A 24414-nucleotide genomic window follows, 5' to 3' on the forward strand; every position below is an offset into this window, starting at 1 on the left:
GGTTTAACGCACCGACGCTACACGGGCGATGAGGCCCGCCGTAGTGGAGGGCTCCGGATTAATTTTGACCACCTGGGGGTCTTTAACGTGTGCCGAAATCTCGAACACACGGGCGTTATCGCTTTGCGCCTCCAGCAGAAAAGCGAGCGCCGCGTCCCGGAATCGCCACCGCGTCCTTGGGCTCAGCAGCACAACGCCTTAGCCACTGAGCCACCGCGACAGGTTGGTAGGTAGCTTGAATTGAACTTCGGGTGTAAGAGGCATGTGTGTTAAGTTTGACGCACACCATTTCTACTCGATGTCGAATCTTTACTTGAACGAACCTATAACAGAGACTGTAGTGTTCAGTTGAATCTACATCAAGGAACTTTTCATGCTATAGGCGCGGAACGTGCCATTGGCCTGGAATACCACTGTACATTCTGCTCATTCGGCGAAAAAGTCGCAGGTAGCTTCCTGCATCAACAACGAGTGCCATAAGCATGGATGCCAACTTTGAAGCAGATAATTTTTGATAGCCTTGTCGGAACTCTTATTCAACGACTTTACAGATTCTATTGCGTCCGACTGAATACAAACCGAGGAAATCCTCACGGTAAGAGCGAAGTTTGCTATAGACCATTGCTTCAAACTTTTTGTCCAGAGCCTGCCGGACGTGGCTGTGTTTATGCCCACAGGAAAAGACTGCCACAAAATTGTCGGAATTTCGCCATCAACATTCCCAACGCCAAAAATAAAACACAACGGTGAAAAAAAAATGACCACGCGTCCAACGTGTACGCAGGAACTGGTTGCCAAGGCCGTTTCCTCCAGAACTTCTCACAAAGTGATGGTTTATTCTCTATACAGGGTTCCAAGCCAGCCGTGATTCACACAGAGAAGACAGCCATAAATAGCCTCTCACTCTGAGCCCAGAAACGTCCCTTCTCTCAACTCGTTATCGCTTTCGCGTGTTTCAACCATCACCGTAAAGAGACGAGAAGGAGCCACAACTCCGAAAGCACATAATCGAGTCCCGCCGTCCCATCTCGTTATTACCGCCGACGATGAGACGTTGACGGCGCGACAAACCCCTCCAGCCTTCCCCATCTATTCACCCACACCTGCCAAACAGCTCATCTCACCCCAACACCCCGCTGCGGCCGCCAAAGCGTGCGCACAAAACGACAGCTCCGACGAGCAAATACGCAACACGAATGCAGAAAACACACGACGACGCAGCGCGCCTTTAATAAGCCAAGCCGAGCCCGGAACGTAGTCGTTCCCTCGTAATGGGCGATTGCGCAACATGCAGCGCGCTGTGTTACCGTCCCCTCGCCAAACAAAGGATTCGCTCGGTCTAATCATAGGCGGCACGCGAAGACCCCCATAACACGATGAGAGTGCGGTCAACGCGGCGGGTGAAGGGACGTCTGCAGGTAAATAGAGACACGCTCGTCCTCTTGTTTACCCTCCACCTTCCGCTTGACCGGCGGCCGCGGCGTTGAGGACGCTGATTATGGAAGGCGTCCAAGAAGCCCTAACATGAAGGAATAGCTAGCTTGGACAAACTCGCCTGGAGGCGCTGCTTGCGGAGCGGAGAAAGTGAGTCTTTAAAACCTTCTCCCTCCTCTCAAGGTCGCGAGAGACGAAGACGCCAAGGTCAATTAGACACAGGGTAAACTGAAGCCGGACAGGTCTGTTATTATAGAGAAGCCATTAAATTCCTCATTACGCGATAATCTGTCATCCAGCGCTGGCGTCACCCAGCGATTGTCCCAAAAATGGCCGACAACGCAAAGAGGAGAAAAGTAAAGAAAGCTGGCTCAAATGGGCGTCTGGGATTCGACCCAGGGACCATGGAATGCGAGTCCAACACGCATCGCCTACACAACGGCCGAGTATAGGCTCTACCTAGCTGAAGAAGGACCTGGAAAATGCTTCGTGGCCTCCGACCTACTTAGACGCGTATTAGAGACGTGCACTTTGGCCTAAAGGAATAACTTTAGCAAGCTAATTACAGAAGAAGCACGTTTACGCTCATTACGTTAATGTAGGGCTATCAAAGGTGAAGAAGAGAATGACGCAACGGGACAGGATAATGACGACGGTATACGTGAGAGCACACAACCACACCACTGATGGGTCTACAGGAGTAGTCGGAGCATGCTGATTAGAAAAGCAGCGAAAAATGTTTGGACTAACAGCGTAAGGCATACAATGGGCGATTGGCTAAGCCAGTAAGAGAGATAACATAACGGCCCAGTGGGAGAAGGGTCATCTCTATGGTAACGATAGCTGGACACAATCGCAACACAGGACGTATTTGTGCATGTCTGTAGAGATGTCTCTACTGCGATGTACTCTTGAGCGCCTACTGCAGCCGCAGCCAGGGGACGTGGAGGCCCACGAAAGTGCGCCTCAGAATAAGATGCAAGGGAACACAAAGAAAATCAAAGCCCTTTCTTAAGAGAAACCTGGTTAAACCGTGAAGCTTTCGCCCATTCAAGCCTGAGCCAATGTCAAAGTAAAAAATCCAAACTGTTTCGAACCGTGTCGGAATGGCATAATCGGAAACACGTCTGCTCCATAACGGGGGGGGGGGGGGGGTAGGGGGGGGGACCTGCAGGTGCTTGCATTGACTGTGACTAGTGAGGTGAAGCTGGAAATTTTCCCAGACTCAACGTCGCATTACGTGGTGTACAAGCCTGGCTGCATGCATTCACGCGATTATGGACACCTGCCCATGCCCTGTCCGTGTGTTGTGGATTCGCCTGGACATGCTTCCTGCCCACACTGCGGCAGATCGCGCCTGCCACGGAAGAGACCTCCCGCGGCCACTACCACTTCTTTTAGTATCTGCGCTAGAACTGTTGGTGGAAAAAGAGAACCTCCGCCGCGCCACGCGTGCTTTACTTCCACCGTGTGGAACTGACTCGCTCGCTGGGAGGAGGTCTTGCTGCGGAGCATTCGAGTTGGTGTGGCACTATCCCCGGCAGTTACTCACGCTTGGCCTGCCCGATACCACGCCCTGTCTGCGGGCACCTGTCCCTTCTGTGTGACTCCTGCGCCAGAAGCTGACGTTGAACACCCGTTGTGGACTTGCTCAGGTCTCAGAAACTCCCGAATTAAACACCTTCGAGACACAGTTCACCATCCTTGGAGACCCTCAAATTTTAAGCGTTGGTTATGGGGACCCCAGTACCGGTCTCTTGAATTTTTGCGCGAAACTGGTGCAATATTGTACCTTTAAAACTTCTTGTTATACCGTAGGGCAAGCTATCGCAATTAAAAGAAAAAAACCATGGGAAGCGTTTTTTTCTGTGTATCATCATCATCACCCCGGTGCCTCCCACTGCGTAAAGTTGGCTTTCCCGTAGTGGGTTTTAGCGCACGACTGGCATCAGTGATGCACGGCCAGCAATGAGGTAGGCACTAGCCAACACCACCGAAACAGTTACAACGTGATTGCACGCCAGACATATATCTCGATGATGATGAAGAAAGAGAGAGAGAATGGTTTTTAAAGGGGCAGTCGAGGTTCCATATACTTAAAAAAACTGCTCTTGGCTGTCAGAATAACTACACGACTAAAAATTCACAATGAAAAACGTGGCAAGGTTTACTCTCACGTGTCGCCTGAGGACCGGCCGGCAGTGGTCTCATTAGTGTTGCATCATGGCCGCCATGGGTGCAGTCATAGTTGATTTCACCCAACCTGCCCAGCCGCTTCCGCTGCCTCACTAGCTAGAGTCACTGTTTTATTGATAGTCACTCCGACTAATCAGTGAAATGAAGCGGTTTGCCCGATTGGGTATAAATCAATACTAAGTTATCACTTGCAGATGCGCAACGAGACCAGCTTTGATTAATGTACTGGATGGGAGCGGTCTGTTTTGGTTTTTTACAATTGGCAAATCCACTTCCCCTTACTGACTAGCCAGCCTCACATCAAAAATTAGCAGTGACCAAGCGGAAGCGCTTTGGCTGAGTGGGTGAAACCAACTATGACTGCTGCCATGGCAACCATGATGCAACACTATTTAGGCCATTGCCCGGCCTGCCTTCTCAAAGAAAGGCCGGTCCTCTGGCCGAAACGTCAGAATAAACCTTGCCACGTTTTTTTCCTGTCACTTTTAATCAAATATACATGAACACAAGTCTCGCCAGGACCGCCCTGTTGACGGGAAGTGACACCAACTGAACAGGTTACACACATTTAAGACACTGAGTTCCAGAGTAAGAGAAAACAGAACAACTTCCTGCTTTCTCATCCCCCCCTTTTTTTTTAATCCTTACGCGCGCGACATTCATGCACTTCCTGCCGTAGTGCGACCCGACATTCGCCGCGGCCGGGTCGCTCCACTGACACAGATTTCGGCTCATCGTCCATTTCACCGCTGCGCGCATGCGCATTCCCTCACTTTCTTGAATCCCCGCAGCGGCGGCGAGAGTAAAGGCGCAACAACAGCTCCCCGTAAACAGCCGCACTTCTCGCGTTCTCGTTACTCCTTTGTGTGCATACGCTAGGTTCACTTTCACGGGTTCTCGCTGGCTAACGACTTCTCTCGCCTCGTGAGCACACAACAGAGAGGAACGGCGAGAAACGGGCGTGTAAACGAACACCTCGCGTGGGCCGCTGCTGCTGCTCTCCGTGGACGATCCATTTTGTTCGCGACGAAGATTTTCGCCGACCCAGCTCGCCTAAGCGCCGTGTCTGTCGTCGGTGTCTCGGACTCTTTTCTGCTTCCTTTTCCCGGTACGTCGAACGAGTAGCGCTGGGTGGCGCGGCTGCACATCTACGCTAACCTTTTCGGCCCTTAATTTTTTAGTGCAAGCAAAAACTTTCTTTCTGTGTGCTTTTCGTGAACTTGTATGAGCTTGCTAACAAAATTGAGCTTCTGGTGCTGGTAATTAACAATTTACAGGCATGACATCTAATTAGGACGCGATAAAATTTTAAGGGGTATGATGGCGGATCGTCACCCCCACTCTAGATGATCCCCCAAAAACACCCTTTGCGGCTTCAGAACGGGTCCTTTTCGATTTCCAAATGATCGTCGTATTACAGTGTCCTCGCCACTACCATATGGTACCCCTGTGGGCGTAGCCAGACATAACGTGCTAAATGAACGTTCTCAGTGCACTGAAAAGATTCATATGAACCATCTTCCCGTACCTTTTTACCATGTGCCACAACAGGGTCTATTGGCCTCCTCCTAATAAAGTCATATATTCCATTCCATTGCTTGTTTCCTCAAATTTTATAAACCACTGTTCCCACATACAAAAACTAAGGGTGGTAGTGCACGTATTTTTACATTTACAGCCATGTCGTCAAAGTAGGACCTCGGCCCGTAGGGTCACCCCGACGTCAACCTCGTCTTCACTGCAACGCCCTCCTTTCTAGTGATCAGCTGTAAAAAAATAAAAGGAAGACTGCTGATACCTATCGCACGAGGCATCCTTGAACAACTATTTCCCAGAAAACTAGCCGCTTTCATTTTGTTTTCGACGCGGTATGGGAATTTCGCGTAATGTCCTCAGTGAGGGACACCAGGTTTGAAAGGGTTAAAACCTCGTTGTAACAATGTCCCCTGCACAGGAAACTGGCTTCGCTATAAGCGATACTTTCTTAAAAGCGGTTGCGGCGTCTTTTCTATGCACTCGAGTGAAGAGAGTGCAACACTTCGAAGAAAGAGAGATTTCAGATTTCGGTTTCAGCGATTCCGTAAACGGTTTTCCTTGTTTTTCTTGCTGTACCGGCGAGTACATGAAACATTTATCTGCACAACCATTACAATTAGTGTTACCGGACTTAACTTTCATGAGAACGGAGGTGAGGTGCCCCGACTTGGCTTATTCGCGTTGATACGACATATCGTCCGCCCTGTATTGCCAGTCAACGGAACCGGCCTTCAAAAAGGGGTCCTTGTACTATAGCAGAGGATGGACGCCAGAGATTGGAAAGACTGCGCCCGCTCATCTTGCGAGCTTGGTTTAATTGACCACCCTCTGCGACCGATGAGGACGCAGAAAAGTTTTGGAGTACTTTCCTGAACTTACTTGCCGTCTCCTTTTCCGGGCAAAGCACTTCACCGAAGCGGAGTCACCCTATCATTCTGACTTATTGAATCCTAGGCGACATCCGTGATATCGCCCTCAAACTCCCAATTTCTGCTGCAAGGCGTATTCAGAAATCGCGTGGAAATGAAAACGGAAGACAAAACTCTTCACCTGCATATAATCGTGGTCACGTTTAGATAATTATTACCGCCATCGGCGTCATAAACATCCAGATCACCACAGCATCATCATCATCATCATCGTAGCGGGGACTGAATGTGGTAGCGAGCCGCCCACTCTGTGTACCTCCACTGATTCGTAGCTATAACATCCCGGTAAGCGAGTTGCTACGCAACAGTAAAAACATCGCAGAGACACTTATTTTGAGACATTCTTGGTGTATCTAAACGTTTTCCGAGGGGAAACGATCTGGAGAGTAATTAAACCGAAGAGGACTCATTAAATGTTGCTATCGACAACGTGAATGCACATAGTCGTAGGCATTTGTGCCAGCTAACACACTTTACGCTTCGCCAAGTCTCTTCGCGGTAAACCAGGTCCACTTTTGTACGAGCCCCTCGTGAGCATGAATACCGAACTTCCGAGTACACACAATCGTGAGCACGTACCGACGAGTGCCCACGAGTGCGCACACAAGCTTGAAAGTACGTTCCCGAAGTCACGGTTACGTACTCGTTAGCTTATTTTTGGATGTATGAGTACGTATGGTAGGGACGCAGCCCCTGCGTGCGCCCGCGTATGGTGATTACCGCGCAGCGAACGCGCGTCGAACCCCGATAGTGACGTCAGTGCGTCATGTGCTTGTGCGTGTGTGTGCGATAAACAGTTAGCGGACAAGCAACACGTGTGGTGCGAACAAAGCCTGGAAAATGCGCACAGCGGCCTGGTCTGGTATAAAGACTGCCCTCACGGGTGCGGTAGGGGGGAGTTGGACGGTACAGCTCGGCGGCAGCAGAACCAGGATGGGGGCAGCAAGGGGCAGACAACCGGACCGACGACCCCTGGCCAGCTAGGGCTAACCAGCCCATGTGGTGGGCGCACACGGATTGGCTTGGTACAACGATTCGAATGTTGTCGTGAGTGTAGAGCGAAGCGTTGTATTATTTTTCTGTACAATCGGTGCAGCACGTTTTTTCCGTGCAGCGTTGTTTACATGACCGTATGTGTTACGAGCTGCTGTTTCTACTCATGTCATTTTTGTTTTGCCGTCCCGGAACAAACCGGTGACTTCTGTTTCTTTCGTGTTGGCCTCACTTCGTCGGGTGGGGTCAGGGTCGCGAACCGCTCGCACATGAAGGAGGTTCCTTCGGTATCTTAACACGTAGTCGGCCCTGTACGCGTAATCGAATTCGCGTTTCTAACCCTGGATTGTACTCACTCGCAGTGTACCACTCAGTGAGATTTAGTACAAATGTGTGCGGGGCAACGCTAAGAGGGAGTATGCTGAGCTGTAAAAAGCTGCCAGTAACCGGAACTACACGATCACGACAGCTACCGTCCCTAAGTTGCTTGGCCGCAGTAACCGCCTTGCCGCGGGTGAACCCACAGCGAAATCCTGAATTGACGCGAACGTAGTGACAAAACAGGTGTTCAGTTGAACCTCGTTATAACGAACACGGATATAGCAAATTATCGGCTATAGCGAACTAAATACAAAGTTTGGTTGGTCACGCTTTATTTTAATGACACTTACTATCTTATAACGAAGCTGAAACCGTGAGAGCCGAGCGCGATATCAGATGTAACGAAGAAATATTTTATCAAAAGGCTGAGAAGCTACTTGGAAAAACCCCCCGTCGGGCGAAACATCTCAAGTATAAACGCGCTTTTGTTCGCGGACACTGCGGAAAACTTCATGCTTCTCACTGCTGTCAGTATCTACCAGAAGAAGATCACATCCTTCATCAAACATATAAGGACGCAGTCCTGTCTTGTCAAGTGAACTCTGTTCTGTTGTAGTTTCACGTACTCGTGTTCCGGTTCATTGAGCTTAAAATGCATCAAGAAGAAAGGTGAAGGTTAATTTGTTTATAGTGGGTTCGAAGCCTTAAACAGCGCATTTTTGTATGAAGACTTTTTCCGCAAGCCAGGTTGTCGATTTGTTATAGGCGATTCTTATCTTTACTGTTAGAACGAATATCGGTTATAACGAACTAATTTGCTGTCCCTATTGTACTTCGTTATTACAGTACAGTGCGACGGTGTCACTTCGGCGAGTCGGGCTATATCCACCTTCGGCGGAATTCGCTCACCTGTTCAGGAGGCAGCTCCGAGGAGGCGGTGGTACCGATTTAGCGGATCCATACACCTGCGAAAACAAAAGAGAGAGTGTTAGGCACGCGCGATTATTTTGGGGCGACGACCCTGCTGGCCGCCTGAGAACGTTACACAATACAAAAAATCAAGCGCACAGGGAACACAATGAACACAAAATCACATGCGAACAAGTATGAAGCAAAGCAAAAATTTAGCGTGAAAGTAAAAAATTGGCTCCAATCAACGCTGGGAAGGTGGGTGGAAAGCAAAGTTTTAAACGACACCCACAACAATTCCCCATGCGACGACACTTGAATTCACACACGTGGCTCTACAAAGAGTGTAACCAGAGATTCCGCCAGCCGTTGCCTAGCATTCGCGGGGGTAGCATCCTGAACGCAGCAGCAGCGTCATCCACGGCGGGGCTAGAGCGGAGGACGCCACCGCTGTAGCCCAGCCGCGCATCGGCAGAAAGAAAACGGAGAGGAGCGTCTTTCGAAGGGTGGTGAGACAGCGAAACCTAGCCATCCTGATGTGCTAGCTTGGGGCTCCACCACCGCGTGACACAAGCGCAGACACCGAAACAATTCGGCATGTGAGCTTAGTGATTCACATTTATACCGATTCAAACTAGTTTAGTAAGTTTGAGAATGGCGACAAAGCTGAGGGAACTTAACTAATCGCTATTTATCAAAACGAGTTGCTCGATTCCTCTTTTGTAATATTTCTTAAAACACAACCGAATCAATATTCACCAATTTATAAAATGGAGTGTCTATCGTGGCAAGCAGTGCGCAAAAGGTAGCGTTTCTCTAGCAACAAGATGTCGGCATGTTGCCTCTACATTTTGTTTTCCCGCCCTGCAAACCAATCCTTAACGTATCTTTACCGCACGACGACTTCGTTCCCTCGGGTCCGGGTTACCCAGGAGGTGCTGTCTAACAAGTTAATCAAGTCGTGCAAAGGAAGCGCAAAATGGATGCGAAGCTGCGCCAAAACAGGCCCAAAAACACCGTCGCCAAAGCAGACGACAAAGCCGTTCCGCCAACACGCCCGGCGGTGTGAGCAGCGGGCGGGGAATGCTGGGTGACCATTCGCCGCAACATCTACACTCTGCTCCGTAATTAAAAACCGCCCTCTCCCTCCTCAGCCGCGTCGGGAATTTCTTGTCCCGCACGCCACGAAGGACCGTTGGCTGGTAGAGGTAGAAAGCTTTGCTTTAAAAGTGCGTCCAACCGTCGCAGAAAGTGCGTCCAATACTTTAAAGTCCCAAATCACAAACGAACAACGAACCCATGCTTCAATTTTAGTGCGCAAGCACTTTTGAGGCCGCTACCGTGGTTTGACGGCGGCGATTGCGACGGCGTTGTAACCGAGCGAGCGAGGACAGAAAGCAAACGGCGGAAGAAAGTGTAACGAAAGTATGAGGGTGAGGGCAGTATGCTGGGCCGACAGGAGTCGCTCGTCGGAGCGGCCAGCGAAAGTGTGAGGGGGAGGGTGGCACGTGCTGCTATGGCGTCGTCTCTTTCACTGCCTCCCCCACACACTTTCTCCCGACGCTCCTCCTCCGTTCATGGCTCTTTCGAACCGCGTGAAATTTGCGCGGGAGGTTCAAACACGAATTACAAAAAACACACTCGCCGGCGGCGGCGACGCCGTCGAGATAACCGCAGAGTAGGGCCCACCGCCGTGGGTTCACTGATCACGCGATCACTTCCTAAGATGCAGCAACCTAGAAGACTGCAGTTCGCGCCACGCACTAACTTCGCATTACTGAGTATAGTAATCGGCAGTGCGTTTTGTTTTTGTTCACTAAGTAAAGGTATATCTACCAACGAAGAAATGCATAGTGTATGAGATAAAGGTATGCTATTGCACTCCTCCTTTATGATCGATGCGTGTATTGTCTTGTCTAGAAACGTTCCTTTTTCGCGAGTTTTATGTAGCCGTTTTGCCACAATGTAACCCCGTGGTTTACGCACGCCCCGTGTGTCCAGATATCTTATCAGAGCTTTTCGGTCTACCAACCGGTCTTTGGGGAAATTAATTTGTTTTTTGACAGGACGTCATCCCTCCCACTAAGAAAGCTCTCGCTGCAAACGTTTTTTTTTTTCGCATTTACATATGATGAGAATCATATTCCACAAGTGGCGACCGGTATATATAGTTGCCGATTTGAGCATCCTATTACATCCAAACCTCTTGTTCAGCCTACGAACTAAAGCTAGATAGATACCGGTAGATAAAAACGTCACTATGATGTCCCAGCTCACCGTCGACGACTTGGTTCGATGCCGTAAGGAGCATTTCTACGACAGCGAATCATCCAGACAGTTAGCGTCAGGGCTACTCCCAAATTTAGGCCGCAGTCCGGAAACTTGGTTTTGTCGAATGACTTGTACATTCTTCAAGCGGGGTGTGTTTTCTTGGCTTTTTTGCTCAGCAAGAGCGCACTGCGGGAAAGCTAGATGCACAAAAAGCGGGCTTAAGCATTTATCACAGCGGTTCGCTGTGATCATAGCGGTTTGCTGTGATGAATGTTCAGGAAACGCGTTTTGATCTTGTATTATGGGTAACTGGAACCCCGCGGTGAAGGGGAAAGACGAAGCTGACAGGTGACGTATCCTAAAAAAAATCTGTCCGCACGCCTGCCGTACCCCTGTTTTAGACTCGCTGTTTGTGCGTCTAGCTTTTCCGCGGTGCACTCCTGCTTAGCAGAAAAGCCAAACAACCGCACACCGCGCGAAGAAAGTACAAATCATTCAGCAAAACCAACTTTCTGGACTGCAGCCAAAATTTGGGAGAAAGAGAACGGAGCTTCGTGGAGTGCCTTCCGGTTTCCCCCGGGGTCTTTGCACCTCTATCCGAGTATTCCAGGAGCGTTGCTACACGACATTGACCCCCCACGTGCACAAGCTTCATGTACGAAATTCCCGCCAATTCATTACGGTACCACGCTGCAGCACGTGACGCGATGTCAGTATTCCGGAAATTTTGTGCGCAGTTCCCTGAAACAATTATCGCCTTTCTTAAATGTGTTTAGCGAAACACCAAAGGCGATACACAAGAAAGAAGACAGGCCAAGCGCTACCAACTAGCACCCGATATTTCAACAAGCTCTGTTGAAATATCGTCTTGTGTAGTGCTATACTCGGATACAAGTTCAGATCGGCAATAGCTCATATAGTGTATCGCACCGCCGAAGCGGCGAAAGAGGATTGCGCTTAATACTTGACATCGTCTGCTTTTTCTCAAGAAGTTTGTTTTTCGTCGTCGCAGTAGTTTATCAGCAGATTAGGGCCGAAAACACCCCGGAAACGATTCGTGTCCCGTTCAAAATACTCGCAGTAGCGCACTCTTTGCACCTCGCGGAGGAACAGCCACCTGCGGTGATGAAGCGCAGGGGCAACTTCCGTTAGAAGATTAGAATGCGGGTGGACGAAAAGCAGAGAGGGAAATCTTCCCTAGGACAGCTACCACCTGTAACAGAAAAAGTAAGTATTCTGTTCCAAATAAGTCTTTTGTACCTGCCCAAAGAGCAGCGCTAGTAATAAACGAAGTACGTAAAACATAGGTATATTAGCCTTTTTCTCTTGTTAAGATGGCACGTCATCACCTCGCTACAAAGGCAATACCACTGTCGATCATCATCATCATCATCATCACTTTGTATACTCGGGAACAAGGCAAGAACGGCAATAGCTCATTTACGGTATCACTCCGCCTAAGCGACGGACCCGGATGTGAACAGGCGCGCGCGTTTTGAAAGGATATTGATATAAATGCGTGATATCGTCTGTCTTTTCTCACGTAGTTTCTTTGTCGTCGCTGCAGTGCGTTATAAGCTTATTAAGTCCAAAAAAATCACGGAAGCGGCTTATGCCATGTTCGAAATATTCCCAGTAACGCACTACTTGCACCGCACGGAGTAACATCCGGCTGCGGTGATGAGGCACAGCGGCAACTTCATTTGCCGTTCTTTAGTTGTGCCCAAGCATTGTATCTCAACGGTCAGCCCATAATGCCTGCCGTAGCCCGATTCACAATGATATCTTTCACAGGCACGACTCCGGGCCGTGACATTATGTTCAACAATTTCGGGGCGTATACCTAAAAACCGTTGACCCCTCGAAACTTCATCTCGGCTCGACGGGGCTTACAGTCCCGACGTCTTCGGAGTGGAACGCGGACGCGGAATAAATGTTGCGTTACCAAATGGGCGTAGCTTTTTGCGGGAATCTCTGTACCGTGTGAGCGGTCTTCTTAGATGGCAGCAGCGGCGTTTTATGAAACGCAACGTTTTCGTTATAACCGAGAGCTCGCCCGGGCGTAAGTGCACGCGCAGCGTCCGTGTGGTCGTGGACAGTTAGTTCCCCTCGGCTGCGTTTACATGTGGGCTGCGGAGCTGCGCATTAATGTCCTGGGCGTGGCCACGAGATGACGACGACCGGAGCGCCTCCTGTCGAACTAAAGCGCAGGGGAGGTCCTGGGCGGTCGTTGACGCCCCAACACGTTGCACGCAATCATTGTTTTCATTTTTTTGCGCTCACTGCGTATTCTGCCGAAACGTTTTCTTTTTTTTTTTTTTTTTTTTTCAAGAAACGTCGTTCACCATGCGCCGGTGGTCTCCCGCTTCTGGCTTCCTCGGCAAGTCTTCTGCGTTACCCTGTCAGCTGTTTTACGTTTTCTTTTTTCATGTAAAGACAAACCGCTCTACGTCGTCAAGAATTATGACTAGTGCCTAGCCATCTCTTAGTCAGTTCTCCACTCGCCGTGTTTCCTCGAGTCGGCTCAGTGGAGGATTCCCCCACGCCTTTACATGGGAAAATTGTTTTCAAGGATCTCCTCGACTGGAGGCTCGGGTGGAGGAGGGATTCAGAATACGAACTCTCGGCGTTAGCGTCATCGCACGTCCAGTTGATATATGTTTGTGCCAAAGACAGCAAAACAATGTAGAATAGACGTACATATACGTCTGGCATGCGTACCACTACATTATCCAGAAGCTGTACCACTAAGGTAACATCTAATAAACAGCATATAACAGTACCCTGAGAGGCAGATTCTACGTAATCCTTTGTGTGATTTGGATGGGTTTGTTGTAGTTGTAGCAACGCTGAATATATGTAATTTCGACTCCAACTGCACGTCTCCTGGACATCTGTAATGTCGATTGCTTACATCTTCCGGATATCTGCCGCACGTTACGTGGTTTGCCGGGTTCTTAAAGTTCAAAATTGGAATGACTCGAAAAAAATTGCCGCAGCTTGCACTAGTGGTGCAACGCTGGAGAAGCAGCAAAGCTGGCGACCCCTCTCCTGTCGTCGGAGACCCGGTTGTTGCACATAGCATAGATTTCGCAATTTAAGCCCAGATGTTTAAAAGTCCTCAGCCGTTCATACCTTTCCCAAAGTACACAGCGGTAGCACGCGCTAGAACTCGCGGCAACCGGCTTGGCGAGCTCGGCCTCTTTAGCGCGAACTCGGCGTCGAAGCTTCCAACTTCAGGAGTGAACGCACGTGAACTGGCGAGGAGAACAGCAAGCCAGTGGTCCCCCCACGAACCCTCGGCAGAGTGTTCTCGAAGGTCCAGCTGGCCGACGCCGGGGGCTCCTCTCGAGGCGCATGCTCACACGCGCTGGGTACATTCTTTTTTTTTTGCGAGCTCCTCACGTGGCGCAAGCACACACGCAAGCTAACACGACGACGCCGTACACGAGCCTCCATACCGTGTGTTCCGCAGTGACGTCTCGGCTTGATTGCGGACGCCGGTGACGCTCGGCGGAGCCGTGTTTAGGCTAGCCAAGCGAGCACGAAGCAATGCACAGCTGCGCCAGGGGTTGCTAGGCAACGCGAGGTGACGTCATCGCCTTGCGAGGTTTTTTGGTGCGACGGGCGGATAACGCTCGGCTTAAACAGCTTTGCTGTAAAAAAAAACGCCCGCGTGAGAATTATTTCAGCTCTCGTTAAACATCCCACGGCGGAGTTTGTCCGCAACCCTGCACTATGTGGCGCCCTGTAGCCAAGGTGTAAAACTTCGGAGCGTAAGATGCCAGTTCGAAATGGCGCTGACTGCCATTTGCTTAGCTTCGAAACAGAATGCGTGACCACATAAATGTGGTCAGCTCAACACAGGGCATCATGAAAAAATGAAAGCCGTTCCACTCAATGTGAAAGCTGTCGGAAGTGAAGAGCAGTGATTCGCCATAATGGGCTGCAGCGCCGTTATCCGCTCACTGCTGCCACCCAATGCATTTCAAATTTCCCGCCTTCACTCTGCCCGCGCTCCCGTGCCTGAAAGTGCGCCAGGGGGGAGTTCCGTTCTTGTTGTGCTTCCTCTAATTTCGTATGCCGGAGCTGTTTTGCGGCATTTCGAACGCGCCATTTTTTTCTTCTTACGCAAAGCCTGTAAAACTATTGGCGATCTCATTACCTGTATCTGCTAAACTGAAACGAATAGACCGCTCGGTTGCAGACAAAACGGTCACATCGCAAGGCTACCTCTTTCAGTGCCTTCCAACCTGGTCTGGAGCGGTCGCAGGCTCGCAGCCAACTTTACACAGACAGAAGAAACGGTGAGGCGCTATCGTCTCCGGCACGCGCCAAGGCAGCGCTCTTTGCCTCAAGGTTGGGTCGATCCGGTTCGAAAGCCTCTTAAAAGCGGGGTCACCGTTCAATGACTCAGCGTCAGTCTTGACTCGACCGCCTCCTTCAAGTCCCCAGAAGTGCGTACGAACTCTTCTTGCACGCTGTGGTCGATGAAGGTGCGGCGAAAACAGCAACGCCGTCGGAAGCCGAGATTAGACGCGCATCGATGCGCAGGAACGACGCCGCTACATCCGAATTATACGTCTGAGCGCGCGAATTTACGTCACTTTCCGCGTAAAGCACTCCGCGCGGACAACGTTGTACGCACCGCGGCAACGGAAGCCCCACGGGAAGCGAGAAAACACGCACCTGGTGGCGTTAATAATTCGTTACGGCGTCGTGGAATCTGCGGGTGCGGATTTCAGGGAGGCAGTGTGTTCGAGGTCGGACCAGCCCATCAGAGAGGGAGAGAGAGAGAGAGAACCGGCGTATTAAGCCTGGTATAAGAAAAATATGCTTAAAGCGTGAAGCCTGCCCCCATCAACCTCATTAAAAGTCAAGAATCCAAACGGTTTCGACCGTGCCGGAATTGCCGCAATAGAATATACGCCGTCTCCGGAACAAGAGGCAAGAGGTTTACAAGAGGCAAAGCTCAAGCCGCTGCCAACGTTCCGACAACTTGATCTGTCTTCATTAGGGCAACAGCGGTCATCCTTCGCACGCCTTATGTAGGCATTGGTGAGGAGAGCTAGAGCCCGCTTATAAAAATATTCAATAATTCTAATGGAAGATGCAGTTGCTTTATTTTGGGAGCTTCATATTAATTTTGGCAGCAAACGCACTGAAAGCATTCGCACCGACGTCCTCGGGCTATTCCTCGAGCTTCGTCGGAGCTCAGATGATTAATCCAGTGATGTTTCAGTGGCACTGGCCGACGCGACATTTTTTTTTTTTTAGGTGCGGAGTACATTAGGACCGCACAGTGTCCGTCCGCGTCCGTGCGCAAAGCATTTAAAATCGCAAAAAATCACACAGGCACCGGCAGGATTCGAGCCTGTGTCTACAGAGTCAGTGTCAGATGTCTTACCCATTGGGCTACGACCGTGAGTTAGTACCCGTGAGTGAAACGGCTTACTCCCTCGCCTGTAACGGTGCGGAATACCTTATAAGGACCTCCCAATTTCCATCCGCGTCCAGCCGTATGATGCAGTTTCATTTAGGAAATAATCAAGGTGCAACTCACGGCTCAAATCGAGTGACGGTCGGGGCGCAAATCGGATGTCACTCGGGGTGCAATATGGATGTCATTTCGACTCCCCGTACTCCGCACTCTCGCCATCATTCACGGAGTGGAGATGCTGCCATTTTTTTCCTTCGGTTCGTCACCCCTAGTGCAATTACTGCGCATGGTGGTCAGACTCCTCCCCATTGCTCAGGGGAGCGTGCTTTGCACGCAACTTAGCATTGGCAGCCCTGCAGCGAATACGCGGATTTCAGGCGTTAGTCAACAACCAGGCTACGCGTGGCCAAAAGTGTAGCCATACTCCGTTTCACTAAAGTTGCGCAGCGTTACCAAAGCTGAAGCGATCTTCGGCCAATCGGAACACCTGATGCAGACATTAGCCGTTGAGAAGGCCGCGCATGCGCAGACAGTTCGATGCCCCTTCGCAGCGTCCGCGCTCTGAACCCGGGTACAAGTTAAGAGCGGCAAAATAAGTCATGTAAGGTATCGCTTCGCCGAAGCTACGGACCCGGATGTAAACGCGTGCCTGTTTTGAAAGGATGTGACGTCTAATGCGTGACACCATCTGGTTTTTCTCAAGTAGTTTCTTTGTCGTCGCTGCAGTAACTTAGACGGAGATTAAGTCTGAAAAGTTGCGGCAACGACAAGTGTCAGGCTCAAAATACTCCCTGCCACGCACTCTTTGCGGCACGCGGAGAACTTCGGTGAAGAGGCGCAGGAGCAACTTTTATTGTCGTTTTTAAGTTGCACCCGAGTACAGCATCTTTCGTTCTCAGAAACAGGCCAACGCCTTGAAGCGTGAAAATTTTCAAAACGTATGCCGTGAACGTTAACGATAGGCACTTAAGGTGTTAAACATACGAACAAGCTCGAACCCACGTGTTGTTAAACAGAAGCAGACGACGCTATTATGGGACTACTTTCTTCCACGCATTGTTCTTCGCGCCTTCTCACACCTTGCAGCTTCCGCAGCGCTGCACGGACGGACTGAAACAGTATTATACGTGTGTGCCCGAATCACAGTGGATGTGCTGCATCGTGTACTCACCGTCTCATGCCCTCTAATCATCCTCCTCCTCCGCCTCCCTGCTCCGTCCTCTCGGCAGCAAGAAGCGCGCGTGTACACACGCGGCGTCGTTCGGCTTCCTGTTGCCGGAGCGGCGTTAGCGACCTTGTCGGTGCATCGAAGCGAGACACGCAGCGCGCCTTTCATTGACACCCGGCAGCCCATTAGGGGGAAGAACTGCAGCAGCTGGCGTTTTTCGAAAGCTTTCGCGCTGTTGCTGTGAAAGGACTTCGCGCTGTCGCAACAACGTTGGTTAGGCTTAGCGAGGCGACCGTCCGGTCATTGTTTTCTTCGCCGCTGTTCGTCTTCTACCATTTTTTGAAGACGATATCCTTTCTTTGGCTACCTCAACGCAAAAATTTTGGTCTGCATGTATGTCTGTCCGTCTGGGCCAACAGAAAAGAATTGTTAAACCAGATGATTATAAGGCAAAGTATTTAAAACCAGTAAATCTGGCGGCAGTGTTCATCCTTGTCAACATTTTTGAGCGAAAGCAAAACATTAGTCATATTTGAGGCAAGGCATCAATACATAAGCGACATTTGTTGTATTATATTAATTAAAAGTACATGCCTTCTTTTTTTGCGATAGCAAATAAAATATACGCTTTATAAAAAGGGCCCATCTCCCCGCGAGGGGGACTCGAGTAAATGCGTCGCATAGGGGGTGGGTGTATTGCGTTAACGTTTAGTGTTTGGGGAGTTGGTGGTAGTGAATGCGTTGTATCAGCAGCTTCTTGACGTAGTTTGAATGAGTCAAGGATATAAGGCGCGTTCGTAGCCTTTCATTGTGTGTCGGTTTTGTGGCGCAGTGGCAAGAGCACCATGTACCTCGCGTTCCGCCCACAGGCAGTGAATGCGTTGTATCAGCAGCTTCTTGACGTAGTTTGAATGAGTCAAGGATATAAGGCGCGTTCGTAGCCTTCCATTCTGTGTCGGCTTTGTGGCGCAGTGGGTAGAGCACCATGTACCTTGCGTTCCGCCCGCAGGGTCGTGGGATCGAAACCAGGCGCCGGTAAGTATTATTTTTTATATTGTGTAGGGGGAGGGGTGCGGACCTGTTGTTGAAAGCGAGGATGGTAGCGTGATGCGGGAGAGGAGGAGTGGGGGAGAGGGCGCACCTGGAACGGCTGTGGCGGACGCCGAGGCACGCTGACAACGCCAGGTGACATAGTGAGTTAAAGAAATGCTCTGCATTTAAAAATGTTCTGACCTCAAAATACAAAATACCGTCTTGACCACGCGCTTAAGATTAAAGAAATCCACGCTCGTACAACTGCTTTTATGAATTCCTTTTTTCCCCGCACAATAAAATCCTGGAATCAGCTCCCCCGGGAAATCATTCAAGGCGCAGGCGACAGCGAATTCCTTGTACATTTGCGCAATTATCTTCAAAGCTAAATTTCTACCCTATTTTTCCTAGTGCGCATGTCTGCTTATTGCATACTTGTTTTCTTTTGTGTGCGTGTTTATACACATGTTTCTGCATACGTTTCTTACTTGCAGTGCTGCATATTTTTGGTATATTATGCATATTTTGTATGTTTGTAAATGTATGTTTTTCTCTGTTTATTTCCCGTTTTCTTTCTTGTTATTCGTTATTCCTTTATTTTTTGTTGGCACATTTCGTGGGTGAAAATGTGTTTTTACCCCCCTAGTGTAAAGCCCTCTGGGCGAAATGTAGGTATTTGAATAAATGAATAAATAAAGCGCTCGCAGCGCCCTCTGGTGGCAGTGTTCCAAGTTCAACAGTAACAAAAGGTTCCAGAAGATGGCGAGAGCAGTGAACGCGGGAAAATTGAATACTGCGTTTATCGTGGCAGGAGCGGAACATGAAGGGAAGAGCGCGACAGGTGGGCGGGAAAGAGCGGACGGGCATTTGAGTGCGTGGCAGACGCGGCAGACGACTATCGTCTTTCAGACGACATTTGCTGCAAAATGAGCAGATACGTGTCCACTTTTTTTTTCTTTACCCCCTACACCATAAACTTTTTATTTGAATACTATACTTAACATCATCATCATCATCATAATTGACGCCATAGATGTCTGCATTGAGCCCCTCCAGTTTTCTGCTTTGCACTTGTCCCTCAATCACATCAACTGCTTCATGCGTGATAACTGCAACCAAAAAGGCCTGTTATCTTTTCCTCTCGCGGCAGACACGGACGACGGCTTTTTCGTTCAATGGGCCATTTAATGCTATCGCAATGAAAACTAAACGCAGCAGGGCGTCTCCATTGTAGAAACGCTGGATGCCGTAACCTACCTTTACACTTGTACTGTTGATGACCGCATCAGATTTCGTAGGCCTGGTAACGAATACTAGTTGGAAAGATGCACAGAACAGCTGTTTACGGGCTGAATAAGTGAAAAGACGCACACGGACGTAGAAAACCAAGAACAAACGGAACTACGAAGGCCACGGCGGAAAAAAGAAAAAAAAATACAGTACAACGAGCGGAGTCTCTCGATCTCGTCGCCATCAACCGAAATCGCGGTGGATTCGGCGAAGAAAGTTTGCGAGAAGCGAAATCCGGAACGAAGGCCGTACCGAACGTGAGCGCGGGCGCTCCAGTTAAGCTTCGGAAAGTCGGGCACGCTACAGTCGAGAGATCAACCGGGAGAATCTTCGACGCGATGACCTCGCCTAACTTTTGTTGTTGCTGCGTTCGTTTTTATTTCGCCCGTTCTCTTCCAACTTCCCCCCCGGTAGTCTCCTTTTTCCCCGCGTCGGGGGAATTTCATAAGTCGACCCGGATTTCAACCAACCCGCACGTCCGATTCCGCTCGTCTGTACCCGATGCAAGCAATGAATGCGCGCGCGCTTCGAACGCGTAGACGATAGCGGCTTAGCGCTATCGAAGAAATCTTGGGGTCGCAAAGAATGAGATGAACCACTTCTCGAGACAAAGGACCGACCTAGTACAGCGCACTCATTACTTAACGATGCTGGCCAGAAAACACGAGAAGGCATACTTCTGATAAGACTGCGTTTTCGGTTTTAATCAACTAACAGTTAAAAAAATTTCACGTTAAGAGGGCGGCAGGGAAGCGGAGACAATGTGCAGTTAACCGAGTTTCAGCTTATCAGACGAACTTTGTGTAGACAGAAGAGAAGTTGTAACAGCCGTGGGCGGTTGTTCGAAGCCAGAACATGAAGATAAGAAGTGGGTCGCCTCGTTTGTTCTTTGAAACGTAGTCGCTTCTATGACTTCGCACCATATCCATGGTAATAATCTTAATTGCCATCATCGTTGCCACTACCGGCTGTATTATGTGCGCCACCCTGGTGTCAGGAGCGTTGGGATGAAAAAATGCGGCAGCGTTTCGAATTGGTTTAGGAACTGACTGGACATAAATTGATCTGCACTATATTATAGTGTTTTGCAGGTTAGTCTCGTACTCTTACGGATGGTGAAAAGCTTGACGTGCGCGAAGTATGACGTTCCAAAAACACGTTGACGCTGTTTTTCACAGTAGCCGCATGGAAGCCCAATCATGAGTATGGATATATTCTTAAAGGAGCCATGAAGAGAAAATACAACTTCGTTTAATTTGAAAGAACTAGGATTTAATATCTCACTCAGCTCCATTACAGCCACAAACGATGTTTTTTTAACGAAAAAAAAGCAAGAAGTATTTAAAAACTTTCAAGTTTTGCGCCACAGTGACGTGTTATGAGCAAGAATGACGTCATACGGGCCAACAATAAAACATAATTTTCGGTGCGTTAACTGCACGTTAGCATTCAAGTGATGCGGTCAAATGGAACTAGAGGCCCCATTACAGATGTCCAGTCATGTGTCGTCACGACAGGTGAGTTAGGCGGCCGCCAAGCGCACAAACTTTGTTCCGTGACGTCATAGAAAAGTTGCGGGAAATTGGCTAGGGAGTCGCGACTGCTTCACACGTTTTCTCTAATATCTCCGTTATTTGTTCGAAGATTGCGATGATATTGGTATCATTGTTATCGGGACTAAGCAGTCTTTCTAATAAACCCAACTTGTATTTTGTCTTCATGGCTCCTTTAACCAGTTTTCTTGACCGACATTTGTGCGGCTTACCGCAGTGTATACATTACTGCCGAACTGTTCATACTACCCTAAACAATTTCAACATGCGAAAAGGACATCAATAAAAGAGGTTGGTTCTTGTCCACCCAGCCATGAATTGAACAGTGCGTCCTCGTCGTCTAGTTCTTTCAATGTGCTGGGCGTTATGCGTGCGCGTTACAATCGGGCTCAAATCCGAAGTCCGCTTTCAATACTGCCTCTTTCGTTTTGATGCCAGCAGGAGCTGGATAAGCAAGCTTATGAACCACAAGAGATTTTGCTGGCACAGTGCGTGCGCCAAATAAAATGTATTGTACCAGGTACCTGGCGTCATGTCTTTTACTTCGTCGCAGTATGTAGGATCGGCTTCAAATTATTTTTTCGGATGTTCGCAAGTAAGCTTACCTGCGCATTACGATCGGGAGCACGATAGAATCGTGCAAATCCGGTATTTTCATTTAGTTACGTTTGTCCTTTAGAGTGCTTTAGATACTGACTAATATGACTTCCCCTCCTTTCTTTTTTCACTGCAACCCTCGAATCATTCACATATCACACTAACAGGCACTTGTATGCCTTGTCGCAAAAGCGTCTCCTAAACGACTCATTGCCCTGCCGATTATACACCATGTATACTCGGTTACAACTCAAGAACGGCACCACTTCATGTAGTGTATCACTCCGCCAAAGCGCCGGACCCGTGACGTCAGTGCGCGCGCGTTTTGAAAGGGGTTTGCTAAGAATGTGTGATATCGTCTGCCTTGTCTCACGCAGTTTGTTTGTCGTCACTGGAGTCGTTTATAAGCATATGAAGTCCACAAAATCACGGGAACGGCTCACGCCATGTTCAAAATATTCCCAGTAATGCCCTACTTGCGCAGCGCGGAGAAACATCCGGCTACGATGATAAGGCACAGCGGCAACTTCCGGTGCCGTTCTTAAGTTGTCACCGAGTATAGACCTTTTTTTTTTACTTTCCCCCACTTTACAGTTTCTGTCTCTCTATCGCTTTTTATTTTTCTTGTTGTCGCTCTTACCTCACTTGTTGGCGTACAGTTCTCCTTCAAAACCGCGTTACACTTTCTCGTTAAGCGCTCCCGCTGCGCTGTCCGCCGCGTACCCGTTTTCTCCCCTCGTGACACTTTTCAAGACGCTCGTCTCGCCCTCTGCTTACTCTCACATTTTTATCTTTTTCTTCTTCTTTTTCATAGCAGCTTTCGAGGTCGACTCAGTCAGGGAGATGGGCCTGCGGTGAGGTCTTCTAGCCCTTGTGCCACTGTCGGTAGAAAAGCTTTTAAAAGCCACAGGTTTGTTTTTGTGTATACTTGGACAGCGTGTTGGTATGTGATGTATAATGGCTTCTATCTGTCTGTCAGTACTATTTTTTTTACATGTCAACTGTGCACTGAAGTAGTCAGGTTAGCCCTAACAAACTTTATATTTTTCACTTATGTTCTATTTGAATTTGTTTTGTGCTCGCAGAGTTTCATTCTCGACTTCTATTGCCCCTCCCATCTACAACGTATTTTACCCTCAGTGTACAATATTAATAATAAATAAATAAATAAGCAGTAAAGAAATGAATGAATAGATTGGGTCCCTAAGACGGCATGGGGCAGAGCAAAGACGCAAGTGTGTGGACATTTCTGACCAGCGTTAGAGATATCCAGGTAGTCAACATTATTTCAAGACCTCCGATATGGCGTGCCTTATAGCCCAGGCGTTACTTGGGCGTGTTCCACTTCTAAAATTTGAAGGCACGGCAAGGTGAAAGTGATGTGTAAAGATGAACGTTCTCTCTCTCTCTCTCTCTCTCTCTCTCTCTCTCTCTCTCTCTCTCTCTCTCTCTCTCTCTCTCTCTCTCTCTCTCTCTCTCTCTCTCTCTCTCTCTCTCTCTCTCTCTCAACTCTTCTGTGCCTAGTCACGCTACCCCTCTGCTTGTCGTGCAGTAGCTTTAGCACCTGGAGACGACCGGCCACGCGCAGGGGAAAGTAACCCGAACGGACGGCCTACTGACTGACGTGCCCGGGCTCACTGATATGTGCTAACCTTACTTAGCCTTATCTCTTATTCTTTCGCCTCTCTTTCTCTCGCTCTATCTCTCTAGCACTCTACTTTATCATTTCACTCCCTCTCTCCTTCCCTTCCCCCACACTGGGCTGTACGTAGGCACGTAAGGTCCATGCCGAGCCCAAAAACATCCCCAGTGCACATCCTTTCATTTTCCTTTCCTGCGAGCAACAGTTACTACTACTCGCTCAAAAGTATTATGTACCCGCGCCCCAGTCGAAAATGACGACAGAATAAAACTGTGGTTGAATCCTCTGTCATAGGAAACAGTAAACCACGAAAGTGAAATGTGCAGCGAAATCTGCAGCTGAGCATGATTTGCGGGTCGGCGGCTGTCTTGTGGGTGTGCTTGGCGAGCAACGTCCTGCTGGCGGGTTGCTTCGGCAAAAGTGCCTGGCGTCATTTCCGTGACAGATATGACGTCTGTGGAACCTTGCGGTAACACGGCATGAAACACTTTCGTGTTAAAATATAAAACCCGAAAAGGAACAACCCTAAGTATAACATACTCTTTAGTACTAAAGGTTGCTTCCCCTCATGAAAAGTGTAAAGGGTGCACCCCGTGTGCAGGGGTGCACCCTTTACAACAAAGCAAGCGGCCTTTACAGGCCGCTTGCTTTGTTGTACTGGCGTCACTTCCGGGACGGATATGACGTCAGCGAAATCTTCGTGTGTCCTGGAATAAAACACTTTCTTGTTAAAAAAATGTCTGTAGTTTTGTTGTATTTTCGCATGTCTTGTCCTATTCGTGTTGCGTCGTGATTCTGATGTTCTGTCGCGTGCCGTGTTCCTGTCCCGATTTTGATGTACCGCCAGGCCTATTTGATGTCTTGTCGTGCTCCTGATGTTGCATCAGTAGTTGCACATGGTTTTAATTTTATTGGCCGTTGTGAAGAGCAGCGTGAATGGCAGTTCTGTTGCGACTACAGAAATGTTTGTCGTTGAGAAAATTCACTTTGTCGTTACGACAGAAATACATGTGTGTCGTAACAACAGATGGTTTTGTCGTAACAACGGGACTTCTGTTGTCACAACAAATTGTCACAACAACGTTTTTTTGTCGTACAACAGA

The 24414-nt window shown here is 49.1% G+C and overlaps 1 protein-coding gene across 1 annotated transcript in view; it reads right to left on the minus strand.

Moving 5' to 3' along the window:
* LOC144158791 (uncharacterized) overlaps positions 1-24414 on the minus strand; it is a 156597-nt gene that overhangs the window by 49957 nt on the left and 82226 nt on the right. Inside the window, exon 2 of the mRNA XM_077689927.1 lies at positions 8319-8374. The gene's annotated coding sequence lies outside the window, so the exon portion shown is untranslated. The remainder of the gene's footprint in view (positions 1-8318; positions 8375-24414) is intronic.

The sequence above is a fragment of the Haemaphysalis longicornis genome, unplaced genomic scaffold, assembly GCF_048455015.1.
Source record: "Haemaphysalis longicornis isolate Haplotype H1 unplaced genomic scaffold, Haemaphysalis longicornis Haplotype H1 scaffold_10, whole genome shotgun sequence".
Lineage (NCBI taxonomy): Eukaryota > Metazoa > Arthropoda > Arachnida > Ixodida > Ixodidae > Haemaphysalis > Haemaphysalis longicornis.